The sequence below is a fragment of the Bufo gargarizans genome, chromosome 1 (genome assembly GCF_014858855.1).
Source record: "Bufo gargarizans isolate SCDJY-AF-19 chromosome 1, ASM1485885v1, whole genome shotgun sequence".
In the NCBI taxonomy this organism is placed as follows: domain Eukaryota; kingdom Metazoa; phylum Chordata; class Amphibia; order Anura; family Bufonidae; genus Bufo; species Bufo gargarizans.
Window position 1 is genome coordinate 297,208,519 of NC_058080.1, and position 24,268 is coordinate 297,232,786.

Here is a 24,268-nt window from a genome sequence, read left to right on the forward strand (position 1 = left end):
CACCAACATCACCTCATATGCAATGTTTCCACATATTGGAACCCCACCCCCCACATGTTGGACCGACTATATAAGCAGAGGAAGGTCGTGAACAATTTCTTTCTCAGGCCCTGTGAGGAGGCCACTTTGTCAGTTGCCAGGACTATGGGATGAAGATGAATGATGTCATTTTACTCCTTCATGTCCTGAAACAGATGCTGATAAATGTGGCTGGCAAAAGATAGAAGACGTGGCACCTACATCTCACAGCCACCTGAGCTGTGTGGTGGCTGAAGTGGTGGAGGAGGAGGAAGATATTAACGCACAGGAAATATGTACATAAATAGGCGGTTTATCTGCACAAGCGACAGGAGAGGAGCAGTAGGAGCATGAGGAGCTGGAGGGAGATTAGGAAGACCAGGCAGATGACCCTGACAGACCATGGCAGTATGCAGTGGAGATGGAGGCAGGGAGTCCCTCCGATTCCCTTGTGCAAATGGCCAGATACAAGCTGAGTTGGTTGCGTAGTGACAGTGCATTATCACCATTCAGCAGAGCGATGACTATTGGCTCTCCACTATGTTAGACCAGGGACGGACACAGACAGCAGAGGGCCCCTGTGCAAAGAATGTGCCAGGGCCCCCTCCCCTCCAAGCCAAGTTCTAAACATAACTAATTCCGTCCTAACATTACTTATAGCAATACAAAACATACAGTGTCACTGTGATTTTGTAGTAAAAAGATCACAGAGAGGCACGGAGCATTATCAGTCATGTTACTGCTCAGTGTCTCTGTTGTCTGGAGCAGGGCTTGGCTCTCTTTTACGCAGCAGATTACCCACACAGGATCCGCTCATGTGAAAGAGCCCTAAGCCCAATGCATGGCTACACTCACCCAGTCCTAATAAAATCTGGTCCTACCGCATCCAGGGTGTCACTGGCATCGGTGTGATGTCTGCTGGATCCAGAACAAGGTCCCTGTGGTGATAGAGAAAAATAATAATCACATAAGGGAGGGATGGTGACTGCCCCTGGTAAATCACCAGCAGGGGGCGCTGTGCTGTCCTGTAAGACTGAGCCATGCCAATGTATAGCAGGGTAATCTAGTGCTACCATACAGTACTAATGCCCGCATTGTGGCCCCTCACAGTGATTAAGCCATCAAAATAGTTATGTCCTCCTTGTGGCCCCTCACAGCAGTTAAACCCAGATATGTGCCTCCCTCACAGTCGTTATGCCCAGATATGTGCCTCCCTCACAGTCGTTATGCCCAGATATGTGCCTCCCTCACAGTCGTTATGCCAGATATGTGCCCCTCACAGTAGTTATGGCCAGATATGTGCCTCCCTCACAGTGGTTATAGCCAGATATGTGCCTCCTCAGTCGTTATGCCCAGATATGTGCCCCCTCACAATAGTTATGGCCAGATATGTGCCTCCCTCACAGCAGTTATGCCAGATATGTGCCCCTAGTTATGCCAGATATGAGCCCCTTTACAGCAGTTATGCCAGATGTGCCCCTCACAGTGGTTATTCCAAATATGTGCCCCTCACAGTGGTTATGCCAGATATGAGCTGCCTTACAACAGTTACGTCAGATATGTGCCCCTCACAGTAGTTATGCCTATATATCTGTGCCCCCTCACAGTAGTTATGCCTAGATATGTGCCTCCCTCACAGTCGTTATGCCAGATATGTGCCCCTCACAGTAGTTATGGCCAGATATGTGCCTCCCTCACAGTGGTTATAGCCAGATATGTGCCTTCTCAGTCGTTATGCCCAGATATGTGCCCCCTCACAATAGTTATGGCCAGATATGTGCCTCCCTCAAAGAAGTTATGACAGATATGTGCCCCTAGTTATGCCAGATATGAGCCCCTTTACAGCAGTTATGCCAGATGTGCCCCTCACAGTGGTTATTCCAAATATGTGCCCCTTATAGTGGTTATGCCAGATATGTGCCCATAGTTATGCTAGATATGAGCTGCCTTACAACAGTTACATCAGATATGTGCCCCTCACAGTAGTTATGCCTATATAGCTGTGCCCCCTCACAGTAGTTGTTATACCCAGATTTGTGCCCTTCACAGTGGTTATGCTCTTTTGTGCCCCCTCACTTTAGTGGTTTCCCCCTTTTTGCAGCTTTATGGGGAAAAAAAAACCTTAATACTTACCTTCTTCCCTGATGACAGGCTCCCACACTCACTGCTGACTGTGCTGGAGGCAGATTCCCGGGCATTCAGCACTCCTCCCACAGCCAGCAGTGCAATGTGAAACGAACAGCCCGGCAGTGACGAGAACTGCCGGGCCGGGTGAGTGCGCCCCTCCCCTCCAACTCCTTGCCTCTGCGCCACCTGTTTGAAGAGCGCTCTGACTGGGCCTGGCATTCTCACAGTACTTCATGCTGGGCCCGGTCAGAGCGCTCCCATTACATGGGAGTGCAGCTGGTCCCCTCCCCGCTAGGCCCGTACGCCCCTGCTTGGGCCCGGGGCAGCTGCATTTGCCCCGCTTTAAAGACGGCCTTGGGAGTAGCTTATCTCCCCTGTGGCCGGTAAGAAAGGGCCTCCTCCTGCCTGGGGCCCTGTGCAACCGAACCAGCTGCACATGCGGTATGTCCGCCCCAGTGTTAGACCCTCGCTACCAGGCCAAAATGGGGGCCTTTTTTAACATCTACTGAGAGGGATGATAAATTCAAGTACTATAGAGACATCCTGTGTAGTCGGTTGGTCGCTGCCTACATGCTTCATCACCTATCCTCATGAAGGTCTGACAGGAGAACCCTCTGCACTCACACTCCACTGCCATAACTGCTGGAGGGGGGGGGGGGGGCAGGAGCAGCACCAGCTAAGTCAGCAGTAACTTGAGTCTCTAGTCTCTGATAAGCATGTTTCTTCACATGCCAACTGAAGAAACCAGCAAGCAGCAGGACGTGGAGCAGAATCTGAACCAGCAGGTGGTGTCATACTTGGAGTGTACCCTCTCACCTCAGATCCAAGAAACCCTGGACTACTGGGCAGCTAAGCTTGAATTGTGTTCGCAACTGGCCGAGTTTGCCCTGGACAAGCTTTCCAGCCAGTAGTGTGGCATCACAGCGGGTGTTTAGTGTGGTGGAGGGGCATAGTTACCTTGCCACTCACCTTTCAACACAAAATGTAGAGAGACTAACCTTTATAAAGATGAATCAGGTGTGGATCAGCCAGGATTTCCACACAACGGTGCCTGATGCATCAGACTAGATCATTCTGACAGTAATGTTCTGACTGCACTTTACTGCCACACCAGAGCATTGTAAAAATGGCCCATTACTTCTGGCCATGTGCTTCAGCCACTATTCTGATGCTGCCACCTGCCTGATGCCACACACTTGCTGCTTCTATTGCCATCTTCAACTACTGCCCACATCTTGTGCTGCTACTGCCACTGCTGTTGCTCCTTATCTCCCAAATCTGTGAATGGGCAACTACAGTTGATATAAAAAGTCAAAATGTGTTAAAATGTCAGGTTTCTGTGATGCAAAAAAATGAGACAAAGATAAATCATTTCAGAACTTTTTCCACATTTAATGTGACCTATAAACTGTACAACTCAATTGAAAAACAAACTGAAATCTTTTAGGTAGAGGGAAGAAAAAATATAAAAATAAAATAATATGGTTGCATAAACTAATACTTTGTTGAAGCACCTATTGATTTGATTACAGCACTCAGTCCTTTTGGGTCAGCATGGCACATTTTAACTTGGCAAGATTTGCCCACTCTTCTTTGCAAAAACACTCCAAATCTGTCAGATTGCGAGGGCATCTCCTGTGCACAGCCCTCTTCAGATAACCCCACAGATTTTCAATCGTATTCAGGTCTGGGCTCTGGCTTGGCCATTCCAAAGCTTTAATCTTCTTCTGGTGAAGCAATTCCTTTGTTGATTTGGATGTATGCTTTGTGTCGTTGTCATGCTGAAAGATGAAGTTCCTCTTCATGTTCAGCTTTCTAAAGGTTTTGTGCCATTATTGACTGGGTATTTGGAACTGTTCATAATTCCCTCTAGCTTAACTAAGGCCCCAGTTCCAGCTGAAGAAAAACAGCCCCAAAGCATGATGCTGCCACCACCATGCTTCACTGTGGGTATGGTGTTCTTTTGGTGATGTGCAGTGTTGTTTTTGCGCCAAACATATCTTTTGGAATTATGGCCAAAAAGTTCAACCTTGGTTTCATCAGACCATAACACCGTTTCCCACATGCTTTTGGGAGACTTCAGATGTGTTCTTGCAAAATGTAGCCTGGCTTGGATGTTTTTCCTCGTAAGAAAAGGCTTTCATCTTGCCACTCTACCCCATAGCCCAGACATATGAAGAATGCGGGAGATTGTTGTCACATGTACCACACAGCCAGTACTTGCCAGATATTCCTGCAGCTCCTTTAATGTTGCTGTAGGCCTCTTGGTAGCCTCCCAGACCAGTTTTCTTCTCGTCTTTTCATCAATTTTGGAGGGACATCCAGTTCTTGGTAATGTCACTGTTGTGCCATATTTTCTCCACTTGATGATGACTGTCTTCACTGTGTTCCATGGTATATCTAATGCCTTGGAAATTCTTTTGTACCCTTCTCCTGACTGATACCTTTTAACAATGAGATCCCTCTAATGCTTAGGAAGCTCTCTGTGGACCATGGCTTTTGCTGTGGGATGTGACTAAGAAAATTTCAGATAAGACCAAATAGAGCATCTGAACTTTATTTGGGGTTAATCAGAGGCACTTTAAATGATGGCAGGTGTATGCTGTATTTAACATGATTTTGAATGTGATTGCTTAATTCTGAACACAGCTACATCCCCAGTTATACACACTTATGCAACTACATTATTTTAGTTTTTTGATTTCTTCCCGCCACCTAAAACATTTCAGTTTGTTTTTCAATTAAGTGGTACAGTTTATAGGTCACATTAAAGGTGGAAAAAGTTCTGAAATGATTTATCTTTGTCTCATTTTTTTACAGCACAGAAACCTGACATTTTAACAGGGGTGTGTAGACTTTTTATATCCACTGTATGTTGACTCCTCTCTCTCTCTTGCCACCACCCTCACCATTCAATGACTGGCCCACTACGTTGACTCCCCTCACTGTTGCCACCCTTCCCACTGTGAAGGGGACACTACTGTCCTTGTTTGGCCTTGTTAAATTCGCTATTTTTTTTTACCCTTTTTCTGACCTGTCAGAAGAGCCGAAAAATTAAAAACACAACGGATCTTGTCTTTGAAGCATCCATAAGGCCCAATCACATGGTCGGATTTGGAAGCCAAAAGCAGGAGTGGATCGAAAACACATATTTCCATCACGTGTCATCTCTTTTTTGGACCCACTCCTGTTTTTGCCTGTTGATCAATTACTGCCAAAAACTGACCATGTGAAGGCGGATGCTTAAAAGACAGGATTCGTTTTTTTTGGGTTGTTCTTCTGACGGATCAGAAAAAGGGAAAAATAAACAGTGACGCAAACACAAACTTACTGCTAACTCCCTCTCCACTCTGTCATGGAGCCACTACTTGTATCATTAGCTAAAATAACAGATTATCTAGCAATCTATGTGGATACAGCAGGCGGTGTAAAATGAGACTGCTCTTTCACTCCATAGTAGAATCTTGGGTCACTGTATGGTTAAGTACATTATACCTGACACTATCATTGACCTTTAAGGCTGAGTTCACACTTCAGTTATTTTGTCAGTTAATTCCAGGAGTTACATTATGGTAAGCCAAAATCAGGAGACAATCCTACTCTCAGATACGGGATCATGAAAAGATCTGCACCTGTTCTTTGTTTTTGACCCGTAACTGACCAAATAAGTGTGAACCAGAAAAGACTAGCTATGCATGTTGCTGTAATGCAGTGATGTACACCAAGATACACTTTTTTCTGCAGGCTATAGCTGATTTAATGCGCTTAATGACAAATTAATTTGGAACAAAGCAAATTTTGGGGAGAAATTGGGCGAAACATCAAAATTTTTGAAAACTTTGCTCATCTTTAGCTGTCATATTAGGCCAACATTGGGAAGTGCCTTTATTTTTTTTATTTATTCTATTCATTTATATAGCGCTGTGACATATTTTGCAGCACTATACAGACTTTATCACTCCTCTCTGTCCCCAATGATGCTCACAATCTAAGTTCCCTATCAGTATGTCTTTGGAGTGTGGGAGAAACCAGAGGGAACCCACGCAAACATGCAGATGTTGTCCTTGGTTGCCTTTAAAGGCAACCTGTCACCACAAAATGGAGTGCAATCTGCAGGCAGCATGTTATATAGCAGGAGAAGCTGAGCAGATTGATATGCAGGTGAAACTCGAAAAATTAGAATATCGTGCAAAGTTCATTTATTTCAGTAATGCAACGTAAAAGGTGAAACTAACATATGAGATAGACACATTACATGCAAAGCGAGATATTTCAAGCCTTTGTTATAAATGGATCAGCTATAGGGGGTGCAGAGGTAGCAGTCTCTATCGGGCCCAGGGGCCCAGAAGCCTGAAGGGGCCCAAAAACCCTTGTGCCACATATAGAAAGTGCATGCTGGTCAATTTACACCTCTGGCTGGAGGGAAGGGGTTAGGTCAAGAATTTGGCATGAGGGGGTGCCCTTTCAATGTTTGCCTCTGGCAGCAGGAAGGCTGTGTGCTCCCCTGCCCCTTGCCAAAAAGCACTGAGGGACGGGGGCACAAGCTGAACTCTTGCACCAGGGCCCGTGAGCCTTTAGCTACGCCCCTAAATTGGATGATTATGGAAACAGCTTATGAAATCCCAAAGTCTCAATTTTGAGGTACCCTTTGCTCAGGGGGTATGGATTAATTAGCTGACTAGAGTGTGAAACTTTGAGCATAGAATATTGAACCTTTTTTTTACAAAATTCTAGTTTTAAGCTGCATTAATGCAATTCCTTTTAAGTTGCATTACTGAAATAAATGGACTTTTGCACGATATTCTAATTTTTTGAGTTTCACCTGTATAGTTTTGTGGGAAAAGATTCAGTAAAACTTGTAATTTATATATTTAGCCACCTGTAATTGACAGTCTTCCCTGTATACTTAGTCACCACCCATATTACTTCGAGGCATAAAATGGGCAGAAGTTTAAATGTACTTACAAGTTTTATTGAATTCTTCCCACAAAACTATATATCAATCTGCCCAGCTCCTCCTGCTCTATAACATACTGCCTCCAGATTGCTCTGCATTTTCTTGGTGGCAGGTTCCCTTTAACATATTCCAGAACCATAAAGATGTAATCCACTGCACTCACCCAGTTAATAAAAAATCGCTTTATCCAGCTCAATGCACTATACAGGGAAATAGTACTCCACAGATGCATCTGGCCTATGGCTGTTTCTTCTGATGCTTTCTCAAGGCCACCTCCCTTTAACATGTTACATAGAACTATTTAGATTGTACGTATGGTTTGCTGTGTTTTATCTAAACTGCAGCATGCCATGTCCCTGGTATTTTATGCAATTCAATCCCTCTCCCTGAATTGCAGAACTTGCTAGAATGTTGGTTCACCATAGAAAAAGTAGGACAGGTCTTTAAATGGGGTTATTCCATTGATACAATAGAAAAACAGAACTTAATATTTGGTACAGAAACTTTTGTTTGCAATTATAGAGATCAGATATTTCTTGAAGTTCTTGACCAAGTTTGCACACACTGCAACAGGGAGTTTGGCCCACTCCTTCATACAGATCTTCTCCAGATCTTTCAGGTTTCGGGGCTGTCGCTGGGCTACATTGAGTTTCAGCTCCCTCTAAAGATTTTCGATTTGGTTCAGGTCTGGAGACTGTCTAGGCAATTCCACAACCTTGAAATGCTTCTTGCAGAGTTACCCCTTAGTTGCCCTGGCTGTGTGTTTCATGTCATTGTCATGCTGAAATTATTTACAATTAGTTTTTTTATAACTAGTGAGTACCTTATTGTAACATATGTCTGTTACACCTAATCATAAAACTTAACTTTTAATACTGGCTTAATAAAAAGGCTCTTGTAATCAAACCCCAAAATAAAGATTAAAAAGTTAGCTGTGTTGCTTCATTTTATCCATCTCATTAGTTAAGTACAACAATGATGTTTGCACAGTGTTATAATAGTAGCAGTGGACTGAGTGGGCTAATAACTGCGTGCTTACTCCAGCCTCTATCTCTTCCTGATTCTGTCACTCACTGCAACTACTGTATTAATTACTGTTGTCTCAGTTAGAGATATAGCCTCACTGCTGTGCTAAAAACTCTCACTGCCCGTTCCCCTGATGACGCCAGAGTAACTGGCGAAACATGTAGGGGGGCAGTGTTTGAGGGAGTTTCTAGCCCATTCGGTAGCAAACAGGAGGGGGCTACTAGGTACTAAGCATGCACGGTGCCCAAAGGTTTCCTTCAGGCACTTTTCCTTTTTGTTATTTGAAAATGTAAAAGATTTTAAAAAAAAGTTTTTGATTAAAATACTTTAAGAGATTATTTCATCTTCAGTTTGTTTAACCAGGGGTGCCCAAACTTTTCTATACCACTGCATATGTGCATATATACAAGGAGTGTTTTACTTACCACGCAAACTTTTCAGTTTTAACAATGGACCTACCTAACTGCAAATAACTAATTAATTTCTGAGCCAGTGTACTGTATTTGATATTACTTTTATTACTTTACTTTAAAACACCTTAGACCTTTCTTTTGTGCCATTAGATGACAGATATACATATTTTTTTTAAATGTATATTTTTCCTTCCTTATTATCAAGACAAAACATTTCTAAAATCATTACCATATGTTTGTATTGTGAAAATGGATGCTATCTGTGTAATTTATCTACTAGCTAAGCCCACTGTGGCTTGTTTTTCTATTGCTGGTTTTATGGCACCATACTGCCAGCACAGATCGTGTACATTGCCAAAACAAAAACTCTTTCAAATTGACATTTTTATGTGACCACCTAAAGTATTCATCTTGGAGAAATTTGTAAATCCTAAGCGTTTGGCCTTTTTTTTACTTTTTTTTTTATAAATGAAAAGATTATGCTTGGATTTCTATATGTTTTACAAACTAACAAAATACTCTGCTATACTAAATATAGCTAAAATGAATACCTATATTTTTTTATGAAACAAAGAAAAAAATGTGTTTATATTTTACACACACAAAGTCTGCTATACTATTGCCAAAACAAATAAATATATTTTTTATTTTGTTTTGTTTTTTTAGTAAAAATGTATGCATGTGTAGAACAGTGCACACAATGCAATGTTTGTGGTAAAAGGTCTTTGAAAAATGTGTTCATTAAACATGAGTATAAGAATACAATTTTTGCTGTGAAATGTTGAACTATGTGGTCTGATGTAGTAATGTGTTCACTAATACAAGTATAACAATGTAGTGTTTGCAGTAAAATGTCATTTAACTATGCATTTACTGGCAAGGTTATAACAATGCAATTTTTGAAGTGAAATATCTTTGGACTACACAGTCTGATGCTGTAATGCGTTCACTAACATGGGAAAAACAATACAATTTTTGTGGCAAAATGTCTTTGAACTATACTGTCTTATGCAGTAATGTGTTCAGTAACACAGATATGACAATGCAATGTTTGCGGTAAAATGTTTTTGAACTATGTGTGAACTATTTGTTAGCTAACACTAGTATAAGAATGCATTTTCTGCAGAGAAATGTGAATTACATGGTCTGATGCAGTAATACAACACACACACACATATATATATATATATATATATATATATATAAAAAAAGGCATTATTGCAGTATTGCTTTTTTTGTAACTTCTGACAGAAATGGGCAACACGCTTAATAATACTAGTGCAAAAATTGTGTTATTGCCATAAAATGCTACTGCTGAAACTACCCATCATCTTGCAGCAATATGCAACACGTTTAATAACATGGGTAGAAAAATGATATTATTGCAGTATTGCTTTTACTGTAACTACTCGTTAGCTTGCAGTAATATGCAACTCGTTCAGTAACACCAGAGTAATGCACTGATATGCCCAATTACAAACAGTAAATTTAAACTATATTTTAGAAGAAAAATGTGCGATTGCTCAGCATTTGGAGCAGAATGTACACAATGTGGATACTGCCTATGAATTGTAGAATATTTATTTAATGCTGCCTGTTTATATGCAGAAAAAAATGGTTTATTTTACTTTCAGAGGGTGTTGTAATGCAGAACTAGATGCCAGAAGCTGTATTAAAAGTTTTTTTTAACTCCTGTGGTAAGGTGAACAGAAAAGTGTATGGTAAAGTCCTGGAAGGGGTGTATATCCCACCCAGCTTCCTCAACTGGGTGAGGTAAATAAAATCCAGGACAGGTTTCCCCTTAGCCTGAAGGATCCCAGCTGAAGCCAGCTGGGATCATCAAGGGGAAATAAAGCACAGTCCATGCTGTCAGTCTGAGGAGAGGAATGCCTGGAGAAAGCCTGGGAAGCTGGCTGCCCTGCTGGCTAGAGAAGCCGAGTTCTCTGTGTGACCCGTGTTTAATAGGTGAGCTAGGATCTTCACTGTATTAGCCAGGGCCCAGACGGGCGGGAGTTTATTTCAGTTTGGTTTATGTTTTGTGGTGCTGGACCTTCAGCTTACCCAGTGAATTATAACTGGGGGTTGCCTGTATTGCCGGAGTGTGATAAATAAAGCAGCATTTGGACTTTAACCCTGTGGTCTGCAAGAGAATCTGTCATCGCCGCCCAGCCTGAGAGTGTACCCCCTTACACTCTTTACAACTGATGTACTAAGAACACTATAGGGAGAGAATATATGGATATAATTAGGTAGGAAAAGCTTCAATAAAAGCTTTGAGGGAGTAATGGACTGGTTACCCAGTTGTGTATTTAAAGGGGTTTTCCGAGATTCAGGAGACCTCAGCATAGGTCATCAGAGTCTGATCGGTGGAGGTCAGACAACTGGGACCACTGTCAGCTGTTTGAAAAGCAGCAGCTCTCGCAGTACGACACGTTCATTGGTCATGTGATATAGGCACAGCTTAGAGTCATAGAAGGGAATGGGGATGAGCGTGATACCAAGCAGAGCAGCTATACAATGTACAGCGCTGTGCTTTGTAGACTGGTGCTTTCTCAAACAGCTGATCGGTGGGGGTCCTGGGTATTGGACCCCCGCAATCAGATACTGATGACCTATCCTGAGTTGTAAAGTCTCAGAAAACTCCATTAAACACACAACTGGGTAAAGCTTTTCCTGATCAAATTTCCTAAAATCTACCCAATTATATCCCTGTCAGCCCTCAATGGTCATCTCAGATGCTGTGATCAGTGGTGAACGCGGCATCTGAACTGTTCAATGATGGGAGAGGCACAATTTCCATTCCTCATCAATGCAACTACTACTCACAAAGGAATGTGGTTCGTGACAAAGTAATTTGTCATGCAGCTAATTTCTTTGTGAAATTCTGTGAAGCAGCCGAATTAAATTATATATAATAAAGTGTAGTTTGGTAAAGTAATATGAAGAAAAAAACACAATGCAACAGCACTGTGCAAACATAAATAAAGTACAATAATGTCATTGCTATAGAAAATATTCCGGTGCTAATGCTATGGTTATTTTGTAAATTCAGCGAGAGTAGACCCAGCATGCATGTGGAACCTGCACTCCCTGAATTTTATGGTGGCCATTATGGCACATAACAGGTAGGATTTAGTGTTACCAATCAGATGATGCTCACCAACTATAGTGGATCCCGGTCTACTGTTCACCCTTCAGCTGTAGATAACTATATTAAAGAAAATATGACTGGCTCTCAACTATTTACTTACGCTTTTATCCAACAATATACAAATAATATACATATAAAATTAATAGATGTATCTTAATTTAAAATGAAACCTAATTTATGTTCTAGTTCATATACCAAAAGCGCTTTCGGTTGACAATCTCAATCTAAATAAAATGACCCAGATTCCTCATGCGGAGCTCTCGCTTGAAAATAATATTCAATATTAAAAAAGTTAAAAATAATAGGCTTGAACGTGTTCGGACATATGATTGGAAAGCGTATTCTGTTGTAGACAATAGTAGATCTTTTGCCTGTTGATACAATAGGGGACATCAACACAACTATCACAACACAATCGAAAAAAGAGAACACGAAGAGGGGGAATTCACATGAAGCCCAAGTCATAAAATAGGGAAATTGTAACATAATATAATCAATTTGAGCACGAGTACATAAGAAATTACTTAGTAAAGGCCTTAAATTTGCACCAAGTGTGCGAGGTAGTAAATTTGACACCTATAAAGGGATTGAAAAATACATTAAAAAAATGATGCTGTAAAACATATTTTTTTTTAAATCCCATAACTCTGAACAACATTGAAACTAATCTAATTACCATCATGTAGACGTTAGACTTAAGTTAAAGTTCTATCCCTGTCAAGAAATCGGAAATGAGCTGCATTTAGGTGGGAGTTGAGGCGGTTGTTAGGAAGATTAGCAACAAACGAAAAAATAAAGCAACTTGATAGATGCTGAAATTAAAACAAAAAAAAGGTACAACAAAACCAGGAAATTACAATCCGCCCAGCAGACAAGGGTGGGGCTATTGTAATTTTGGACACGGAAAAATACACAACGGAATGGTTGAGACAGTTAGCAAATACCAACACCTATATCCCATTGGAAAAAGATCCAGGGGAGGACTATTATAAAGAACTAACTGAAATTTGAGAAAGGGCATACCAATGTGGAATTCTAAATAAATCTGAATTTGACATAAGGACCCTCATAATCCCCCAGGCAGAATGATTGTTTCCGGCATAGGGTCTATCACAGCAAACTTGTCCCAATATTTGGACAGGTTTCTGCAGCCCTATGTCAGAAACACCCCCATCACATTTAAAAGATACCACACATGTCAACCTCATTGTATTTTGGCTACACTTGATGTAAGTGCGTTATACACAAGTATAAATCACAAACAAGGTATTCAAGTGGTAGCCAAGGTCCTTAAACAGGAAAGAAAACTCAGAGAGGAGCAAATACAATTTATATTGGATTGGATAAATTTCGTACTTCAACACAATTATTTTTATTTTTATTTTAATGCTGGTTATTATTTACAGGGACCACCATGGGCACCAGGTTCACCCCCTGTTACACTAATCTTTTTATGGCGGCGTGGGAACAAGAAACCATCACTCCCAGACTGGGGACAGACCTGGTGCTCTGGCGAAGATATACAGATGATGTGTTTTTAATATGGGGAGGTACACATCAGGCATTGAATGAATTTGTCAATTTGATTAATGACAATCAGTACAATTTGAAATTCACACCCAATATAAACAATAAAATAGTTGAATTTTTAGGCCTATAAAATAGAAATTCAAGCAGACAAATTCATTTGTAGCACGTATCAAAAGGATGTGGCTAAGTACAGTTTCATTCTCTACACGAGCTACCATCTACCAAGAAGTCTGCTCAATGTTACGAAAAGTCAGTTTCGGCGCTTAAAGAGAAATTGTACTCTAACAGACCAGTCCAAGATAGAGGCAGAACAACTGAAAGCTCAATTTTTGGAAAAACAATATCCATTAAAGACATTAGAAAAATCCCATAGTGAAATAAAACAACTAGATAGAGCCCTCTTCTTTGAACCAAAACCTACAAATACTGTACAAACCGTGGCAGATTCTTTTAAACTGGATCTGCCGTTTAATGTAGAGCATAAAAGAATATCAAGGATCGTACATAAGCATTGGCATTTATTAAAAGAAGACAAAATATTGGGACTTAAAAATCCCTGATCGGCCTCCAATAGTTTAATACTAAAGCGCCTAAGTTTCTCAAGGAAAACTAGCATAATTTAATCAACAGTTAACAGTTTTCCATGGGAAATAAAATAATTACTCATGTGTAATAGCAGGTCAGTCATCTATTTGGTTGAGTGTCCATGTAGTAAGCAGTATATTGGGCGAACTAAGAGAGCCCTAAAAACGCGAATTGCAGAACATATTAACAACATCAAAAAAGGGTATGAAAACCATACGTTATCTGGCCATCTCAAAGTATGCCATGACAGAAGCCCACGAGGTTGGAGATTTGCAGCACTTGAGACAGTTACACCAAATTGGAGGGGAGGTGATTTTATTGCCCAAATGTCGAGATGTGAAGCCAAGAAAATATACGAGTTTGGATCCTTGATGCCAAAAGGTTTAAACACTGAGCAGGAAGTTTTTGGGTTCTTATAGGGGTTGGGGGGGTCATATTACACGGGATGTGAGTGCCATGTTATTAACTAGTGCGCCGTTGCCCCCTGTGTCTTCCCCCTCACCCCATATCATCCAGCAACTATTGAATATAGTGTTATTTAGGCTACATGCACACTTCCATTAAATACCGACACACTGTCAGTTTTTCATGGCCATTTTGCATCAGTGTGTGCATCCATTTTCTGTCCGTGTGTCCGTTTTTAATGTCCGTTTTGCATCAGTTTTTCATGTCCGTTAAAAATGAATGAATTTTATTGGCAGTTATTTCTAGACCCACCCTTCTGAGAACACCCACAGGATGGTAGGCCCCCAGCTAAAATAATGTCCCCCATAGTGTAGGATTTTTTTTGTTGCTGACCCCAGCTTTAATAATGCCCCCTATTTTGGCCCCAGCTAAAATAATGTCTTCCAAACGGTAAATCATTTTTTTATAGTGCCCCCAGCTTTAATAATACCCCCATGTAGGCCCCCAGCTAAAATAATGTCCTCCATAGTGTAGGATTTTTTTTTTTTTGTTGCTGACCCCAGCTTTAATAATGCCCCCTATTTTGACCCCAGCTAAAATGATGTCTTCCAAGGTGTAAATTCTTTATTTTTTTTTACTGTCCCCAGCTTTAATAATGTCCCCCATGTAGGCCCCCTGGTAAAATAATGTCCCCCATAGTGTATGATTTTTTTTTTTACCGCCCCCAGCTTTAATAATTCCCCCAATGTAGTCTCCCATCTTAAATATTGTCCCCCATAGTGTAGCATTTTTAGGATTTTTTTTATGCCCCCAGCTTTAATAATGCCCCCAATGTAGAGCCCCATCTTAAATAATTCCCCCATGGTTTAAATAATGCCCCAATAATGGCCCACCAGTTTGTTTGTTTTTGTTGATTTTACACAAAAAAAACCTCACCTTATCCACTTGCTCGCGTCGCAGCAGTCTCTTTTCGCTTCACTGAACTGGACCTGCCGGAGGTGTGCAATGACTTCACTGCGCGCTCCCACCTGGTTATGTCAGCACGCATATTGCAGTTCCTTTGGCAGGTCCTGTTCAATGAGGAGAGAAGAGACTGCCGCACCGCGAGCAAGTGTATGAGGTGAGTTTTTTTTTAACCCCTCCTGGGTAAAGTGTACCCATTTTTAACAGCCGTTAGACGGGTGCACTCCTGTCAATCGGCCGTTAAAAACTGTCCCATTGATTTTAATGGGTCCGTCTGACCGTGAAAACGGCCAAAAATAGGATGCTTTTCACTGGTCGTTAAAAGAACGTCCATGTGAATAGCCCCATAGACTTTCATTGGTGCTAAAAATGGCCGTGTGATGGCCGTTACTTAGTCGTGTGCATGAGGCCTAAGTGATATACATTTACATTTGTTTTTATTTGTTTCTATTTGTTTTTGTATTTATATTTATTATTGCTACCTGATATAAATCAGAACGATGTCTACACTCAGGCACAGATAAGATTTAAATAAGGTGTGTATGGGACGGCTCACCCTGTTATAAGGATGGCTAGGTGCTCCAACTAGGATTGATGCACCCAAATCAATAAAGAAATATTGAGGATTTGTATATAAAGTAGATGGGCAATCAGCAGTCAGAGTCACATGGAAATCTAAAAGTGCAATTTATTATTAATGAAATAAATGCATTAGGAAAAAATGTTAAACTAAGGCATTGGATAAATACATTAAATAAAAATGCAACAAAGTTAAGAACAAATGACCCAATAAATCGCCTTAGGAATGCAGCTGAGGAATACAAGTCCCCCACAGATGATGAAGTAGAAAGATAAAATCAGATAATAAAAACAATTAGTAACCAAAAATCTAATAACCATAAATGGATGGCTAGTAATATAACCAGTACTAAAACGCCAGCAATTTGTATATCATATGGGGTGGTCACATAAAAAACTCCAGCATTTATGCAGACAGTCCCATGTGTAGGGCACTTCATATTTACTATTTCATAGGGTATATGATATTTAGCTTGTTCGTGGCGTCCCAAATTAGAGGCTTATTGCGAATATCATCAACAACAAACAGCGGGACAAACAGCAGAGGGTATGTACTTATCTCTTCAGATGCAGTCTGTCAGTCAGCTGTCCACCAGTAGCCTCTGCAGAAGCGGGAGGACTGCACGCTGAAAAGTATGGTAAGTCCACGGCGTCCCACGTGTCTCAGACTTCAGTTTGGAGCTATACAGATTGTGCAGCCAGGACAACTTGAATTCGGAGTCCCACATGCTGATAGGATCCTTTCGGGTACAGCAAACACTGTTTACCTCTTCCTCGATCTCCAAAGTGTGTGTCTTTTGGGTATTTCTGTGAAGCCCTTTGGAAGTATAGCTATAGGTCATGTATCAGCATGATTGTCCATAGCATCCAAATTATTAATCGCTATGCAAGTATCTGGAAAAACACCAAACACATTTTTGAGTATTGGTTTACTCCTTCATCAGTGGTAATCATTGCATAGAGTCTTAATAAGATAAACTGTGGATCACTGTCAATATATTATTTTTCAAAAAAAAAAACATTGCTTTCTTAAAAAATGTTTACAAATTTAAAATGACAAAACGTAAAGTACTTTAAAATGTAAATGAAATATATGTCCACCAAAACCTTCATAACTTTCATATACAAAGTCAGGATCAGCAATATAGAATGTGGACATGTATCCAACATAATTCTATGCTTATATACATATGAATTGTGCAAACACAAATGTCTTATCATTCACCAATAAAATATCTTGCTCCATTCCAGTATTCCCATCATAGAGATCCTGGGTGATTGTCAAATGCTAGAATGGAGCAAGATATTTTGTTTGTAAATGATAAGACATTTGTGTTTGCACAGGTCATATGTATATTATATAAGCATGCAATTATGTTGGATACATGTTCACATTCTATATTGTTGATACTTTGTATATGAAAGTTAGGGAGGTTTTGGTGTACATATATTTGATTTACAATTTAAAGTACTTTAAGTTTTTTAATTTAAAAAATGTTTAACAAATTTTAAGAAAGCAATGGTTTTGTCGAAAAATAATATATTGGCAGTTTATCTAAATGCTATATAGTAAATAAACGCATCAAGAACTAAAAAATCTCATCAAAAACGCATTAAAAACCGCAACCCCATCAAAAAGCTTTTTTACATCCAAATCCAGTTCAGTTTTTGTAACCAACCTAAGAAGGAGGAATATAAAGCCAGCAAGGATTACCACTGATGAAGGAGTAAAGCAATACTCCGAAACGCATTTGGTGTTTTTCCAGATATTTGCATAGCAATGAATAATTTGGATGCTATGGACAATCATGGTGATACATGACCTATAACTATACTTCCAAAGAAAGGTGAAGCACTTCACAGAAATACCCAAAGGACACACACTTTGGAGCTAATACCCACAGGATTGAAGAAGAGGTAAATGGTGTTTGCTGTACCCGAAAGGATCCTATCAGGACGTGGGACTCCGAATTCAAGTTGTCTGGGCTGCACAATCTGCATAGCTCCAAACTGAAGTCCAAGACACGTGGGACGCCGAATATGCACTTACCATACTTTGCAGCGTACAGTCGCTTCTGCAGAGGCTACTGGTGGACGGCTGACTGAGAGACTGCATCTGAAGAGATAAGTACATACCCTCTGCTGTTTGTCCCGCTGTTTGTTGTTGATGATATTCGCAATAAGCCTCTATTGTGGGATGCCACAAACAAGCTAAATATCATATACCCTATGAAATAGTAAATATGAAGTGCCCTACACACGGGACTGTCTGCATATATGCTGGAGTTTTTTATGTGACCACCCCATATGATATACAAATTGCTGGCGTTTTTGGACTGGTTATATTACTAGCCATCCATTTATGGTTATTAGAATTTTGGTTACTAATTATTTTTATTATCTGATTTTATCTTTCTACTTCATCATCTGTGGGGGACTTGTATTCCTCAGCTGCGTTCCTAAGGCGATTTTTTTGGGTCACTTGTTCTTAGCTTTGTTATATTTTTAATGTATTAATCCAATGCCTTAGTTTAACATTTTTGCCTAATGTATTTATTTCATTAATAATAAATTGCACTTTTAGATTTCTATGTGGCTCTGACTGCTGATTGCCCATCTACTTTGTATACAAATCCACAGATAAGATTTAATCAATTAAAGGGAACCTGTCACTGGGATTTTGTGTATAGAGCTGAGGACATGGGTTGCTAGATGGCCGCTAGCACATCCTCAATACCCAGCCCCCATAGCTCTGTGTGCTTTTATTGTGTAAAAAAAAAAGATTTGATACATATGCAAATTAACCTGAGATAAGTCCTGTACGTGAGATCTCAGGTTAATTTGCATATGTATCAAATCATTGTTTTTACACAATAAAAGCACGCAGAGCTATGGGGACTGGGTATTGCAGATAGCAAATCATGTCCTCAGCTCTATACACAAAATCCTGGTGACAGGTTAATAACCATATAGCTAGAGAGAAACAAGCAGCAATGAAACGCTGCGTGTGAATAGTTTTGCTGTAAGAATAGACGTCCGGACAACTTTAAGTGTTGAACTAGAGCTGTCACTACAATACACTATCATTAAACACATATCCTTGAATCATGATCACTATATTTAGTTCATAAATTAGGTTGGTGGCTGTTTTTATACAAAATGCACGATGTGAATGATACAAATAGGTAAAATATTATTGTGTGTGTAGATGTGCGAGGCTGCGCCAAGGTGCGGCTTTGCATTACTTCATAAAGAGCATGAGAGGTAGCTATTAACATAACGCACGCTATGTAGACACGATTAAAGTAGCAGAGACATTGTGATGTGTGAACACATGCTTGAGAAACCCGCACAGGTGGGCGGGAGTGCTGATAATTATGTCTGAGGAGTGTGCAAGGTTAAGGCTACTTTTACACTTGCGTTTTGTGCGGATCCGTCATGGAAATTTCTGAAAATACAACTGTCTGCCTCAGTTCAGAACGGATCCGTTTGATTTATCTTTAACATAGCCAAGACGGATCCGGAATCCCAAAATGCCAGTGTGAAAGTAGCCTAAAGATATGGCATACAGCTTTGTGATGTAATTATCAAAATGCATAAATGTATACAAACCGTCAAATAATATGTGATCTGATTTATTGCGCAGACCATGCGAGAGATAAAAAAAATCTGATTTAAATGCACTACAGTTAAATGTATACTAACATGTATAGAATGATCTAGTCCAGCTATTGGATTTGACCCTATGCAAAAGGGTTTAAAAGAACCCATCATGAGATCCCACGGATTTATATTCATTTGATATCACACCACTGAGGAAGGAACATAGCCGCTTCGAAATGCGTCTGGTGCAGGCTGACATAAGGACAGTGTGGACAGCGATCTATAAGGAAGCTATTATGATCACGATTGATCAATACCTGGAGTCTTGGTAAACTCCTCAGTTTATGTAAGGGGACTTGGAGCAGCATGGAACTTACTGCGGACTAAGCCGGGAGCAGCACGAATCTAGCTGGGAAGGCGAGGCCGACAGCTGACCACATAAGCTACAACTATAGTAGATGAATCACAGCCGTGAGTAATACAAACCTGTTTGGTTGTAATATGAATATAGCAGCATAACAGTAAAACGTGTGCACACTTTAATAGATGCCAACAGTTTACGTGAACCGAACATTATAAAGGAGTGCCAATTACAAACAAAACAAGGACAGTGCATATTTAAAACATGGGGCAAACACGAACTTTGCTGCTACAATAAACGCCTAATACAGATATAACTGCAAATAACGCAGAGGTCCTGATCGGCTAGTTGCAGCTAAGGTATCTATTGTATCAACAGGCACAAGATCTACTATTGTCTACAACAGAATACGCTGTCCAATTATATGTCCGAACACGTTCCAGACGATTATTTTTACCTTTTTTATTATTGAATTTTATTTTCATGCGAGAGCTCCGCATGAGGGATCTGGGTCATTTTATTTATATATTGGTATATGAACTAGAACATACATTAAGTTTCATTTTAAATTAAAATACGTCTATTAATTTTATATGTATATTAATTGTATATTGTTGAATAAAAACGTAAGTAAATAGTTGAGAGCCAGTCATATTTTCTTTAATAGGATTTAGTGTTAGGTTCCCATCTTCGCTTTGATGTTTAGCAGACGGGCCCAAATAATTTTTCACAAAATGTATTTGCCAAGAATATCAAATTTACTAAATAAGCGTAGCATTAGCACCAGGATATTTTCTATAACTATGGCATTACTGTACTTTTTTTGTGTTTGCAAAGTGGTGTTGCATTGTGTTTTTTTCCTCGTGTTTCTAGCGATGGCATCGTGCACCTGCGCATTGGGATGTGCTGACTGACCCCCTTTTTTGCACTTGTATTGGTATAGTTATAAACATTTCATTATTAAAGGGGTTCTCCAGGAATTAAGAAAATTAAAATATGTAAATATTACTTTATTATAAATATATTGCCAAATACCTTTCATTAGTTATAATGGCTTGTTTTGTCTAGGGAGCAATGATTAGGAGAAACAAAATGGCCACTGTCCAATTAGTACACACAAAACCTATCCTGATCACACAGGAGGAAAGGTTACTTCAGAACACTGAGGTAAAAAGCTGCCTCATCCTCCTCTCTGCTCTGGTTATCAGGGGTTATGATCCTGAATACAGTTTAATATGATATTTAGCTGAATATTAGTGGGAATGGAGTTCACGAGGAGACATGAAGTACCAAAAGGATGGACAGGACAGACTGTGGTAATGTGGGGCTGTGGTAATGTAGACTGCATACAAGAGCTGCTGCTCATCAGCCACATCCCCACCCTCCTCTCTGTACTTCATGTCTCCTCATGAGCTCCATTCCTACAAAGATTCATCTAAAGATCTTATCATCTGTATTCAGGATCATAATTCCTGGCAGGTAGAGCAGAGAGGAAGATGAGTCAGCTCTTTACCTCAGTTTTGTGACGTAACTTGTCCTGCTGTGTGATTAGGACAGGTTTTGTGTGTACTAATAGGACAGAGGCCATTTTGTTTAGCCATAGTGACTCTAGGCTACAGGTGGTGGTTATTAATATTAATTATTAATATTCATAACTATCAGCCATATAGCAGTTTAATATCAAGGGATTTCCTTATTCCCCAAGGTTTGTGGCCCAAACCAAAGCTTTACAGTCATGATTGGCTGAAAGCAAACATTACTGTCTTCACAATGTCCCACCTAATTGTCCTTTTCACCAGGATTGTAGGCCTAAACATTTTGTTACTTAGGGTTTAGTGGGAGCTTTTTTTTTATCATAATTCTTTTTGATGAAAACAGGAAAAGTGCAGAGGTCTGAGAAGAATCATCTATAATCAAAGAAAGAATACAAGAAGAGAGCCATTCTGCAGAGATCCACCAAGCATTTATTCCAACACAAGGGTTTATCACAAGGCATTCACGGGTAGAAGCCTATAAAGGTGGGAGTGGGGGATGGGACAAGGGGAAGTGGCTAGGGGGAAGGAGGGGAGGGAGGGGAAGGAGGGGGAGGGTAGAAAAAGGGGGGAAAATACACACATAAATGCAAAAAAAATAACAGTAACAATAGTATCCCTGGGCTTTAGTCACTGGTAGAGGCACACAAACTGTCTATGTGAGTTATTGAGGTTAGGTTCCAAGGTAAAATATAACTGAGATACTTTGAGGCCAACAAAAATAGCGAGAGGGCAGTAACTCTCAGAGCCCATTGACTGTCTAAAGGGAAACCAGGGGCCCCACAATTTGAGGAAACTAAAATGGGATCTCAGTTCCCAACTACCCAACTCTTCAAGTCTAAACATCTGGTCCACTTTTTCATACTACATAGCAATCATCTGGGGTGATGACTTCAACCATTTAGGAGGTAAAAGAAGCTTAGCAACCTGAATTAAGTGGGTAGCCAGGTCATGTTTTGATGGGTACCATTGCTGCTTGAACAATCAAAGGAGCACCACCTCTTGGGTCAGCTCAGTCTTAGGGCTCATGCACATGAACATATTTTCTTTCTGCTTCCGTTCAGTTTTTTTTGAGGACCGTATGCAGAACCATTCACTTCAATGGGTCTGCAAAAAATACGGAAGCACACGGAACACATACGTTGAAATCTGCTTATGAGCCGGAATGCTGCACGTGTCTTTGCAGCAGAGCCAGGACACGCTGCCTAGCGACTGCATCCACTGGCGTTTGCGCCATACACACAGTTACATTGTAAGAAACAGTCATGTAATGTCTCTAAGTTTCATTATCCTGGTAAACTGTGTTAAAATTTAATGTATAATGCTATTTCAGTAATACAGATAAATGTAAATGCCTGCAGTATTCGTTTGGTCAGTAGATGGCAGCATAGGACCAATTTGCATTGAAGTTTACCATAGAGAAAGTGTATTAATGTGATACTGGCTCTTTAAGGCAGCAGTTAAGTGTTGAAGTGACACGCCCCTTATGATGTCAGCCTGCCTCAGTGTGAGCAGGAAGAAAGAGGAAGAAAGACTGGAACTATAACGGCTGCCATATTGGCAAGATAGAAAACAAGTTCTGTGCTGTGTAAGACGTGTGTGCAGATACTAAAGGACTTTCCTGTGCAGCCAAGCTGTGTGAACTTCAGTCTAGAGACGGATGGAGTATAAAGGAACCGTGCATTTAGTGAAGCCAAGTTAAAAAGGACTGTGCAGCAACTAACCTGTGGAGCCGACATTGGGCTGAGTGGATTGCCCCAAACAGTAAAGAGACTCACAGTGCTGTCGAGATACCGGACAGTAACTGTAATAATCCTGGATTATATTCAACTGGTTTCCCGGCCTGCTGAGGAGGACTTCTTTGTTGCGGATCCTGCGCTGGTTAAAGGAAAAGGACGACATCGGGCCCCGCCGTGCACTTCCACAAACTGTAAGGGGTCCACTTGGACCACTGGGATAAGGGGGGTGTGCACCCGCTTGAAAGTTAGGGTCAGTTAGGGACAGTTTCTGGGACTGTTATTTCTTAGTGTCCACACTGCGAATACGGACACAGTAGAGGTGAAAATTGTTGCAGTATTTGACTTGTATTGTTTATACTGTTTTGAATATTTTGCTTGTCTTTATCTCTGTAACTGCACTGTTAACCTGCTTTTATTAATTTATAGTAAATGCAATTTTCTTAATCTTGACTTCTGCGTACGCACTCTTTTCTGGTTGCGGAGTCAAACCACCTGCCTTGCTCTCGGTTCACAAATTGGCGTAGTCGGCAAGATCCGCCTACCAGAATGGACGGCGACGCACCCGTTAGGAGGGATGGTGCTGGAGGAAGAATGCCAGCAGGGGCTGTAATGAGTCAGTTAGCAAAGTTTGATGGCAATAATATGTCTGTGAGTGTGTGGGCAGAGCAGATACGAATGGTACAGCGCATGTACCAGACCGCACCAGAAGTACTAGTAGAGCTAGCCATATTGACATTACAAGGAGATGCTAAGACTACAGTGATATTGCGGCCATTTGAACAAAGACAGACATTTGAGCAAGTTGTCCAGATTCTAGAAACTATTTATGGAGAAACCGCATTGCTGGGGTCCCTGCAAGCACGGTTCTTCCAGAGGGTACAAAAGCAGAATGAAAGTCTCCCTCAGTATGCAAATGCCCTACAAGAACTGCTCCGAGATATTCAAGGGAAGGAAAGAGGGGGCTCACCAGCCTTCTGTAACCTTGATCGGACACTCCATGACCAGTTTGTTCTGGGGATCCATGATGGCAGTTTGACTGTTGCTATGCAGGACTTTATACGACGGGAGACTGATGCTAAATTTCATGACGTACAGGTGGAGGCCATCTCACGTGCCAATAGTATAGTTCAGAAGCCTCAGACCGCAGTTGCAGTTACATTGTCGCAGGGGGCTAGCTCTGGCCCAGAAACAGTGGAAAAAGGGACAGTTAAAGAGATACTTACAGTAATGCAGAAATTGCAAGAGCAAATGGAACACCTACAAACCAATTGTAATGAGA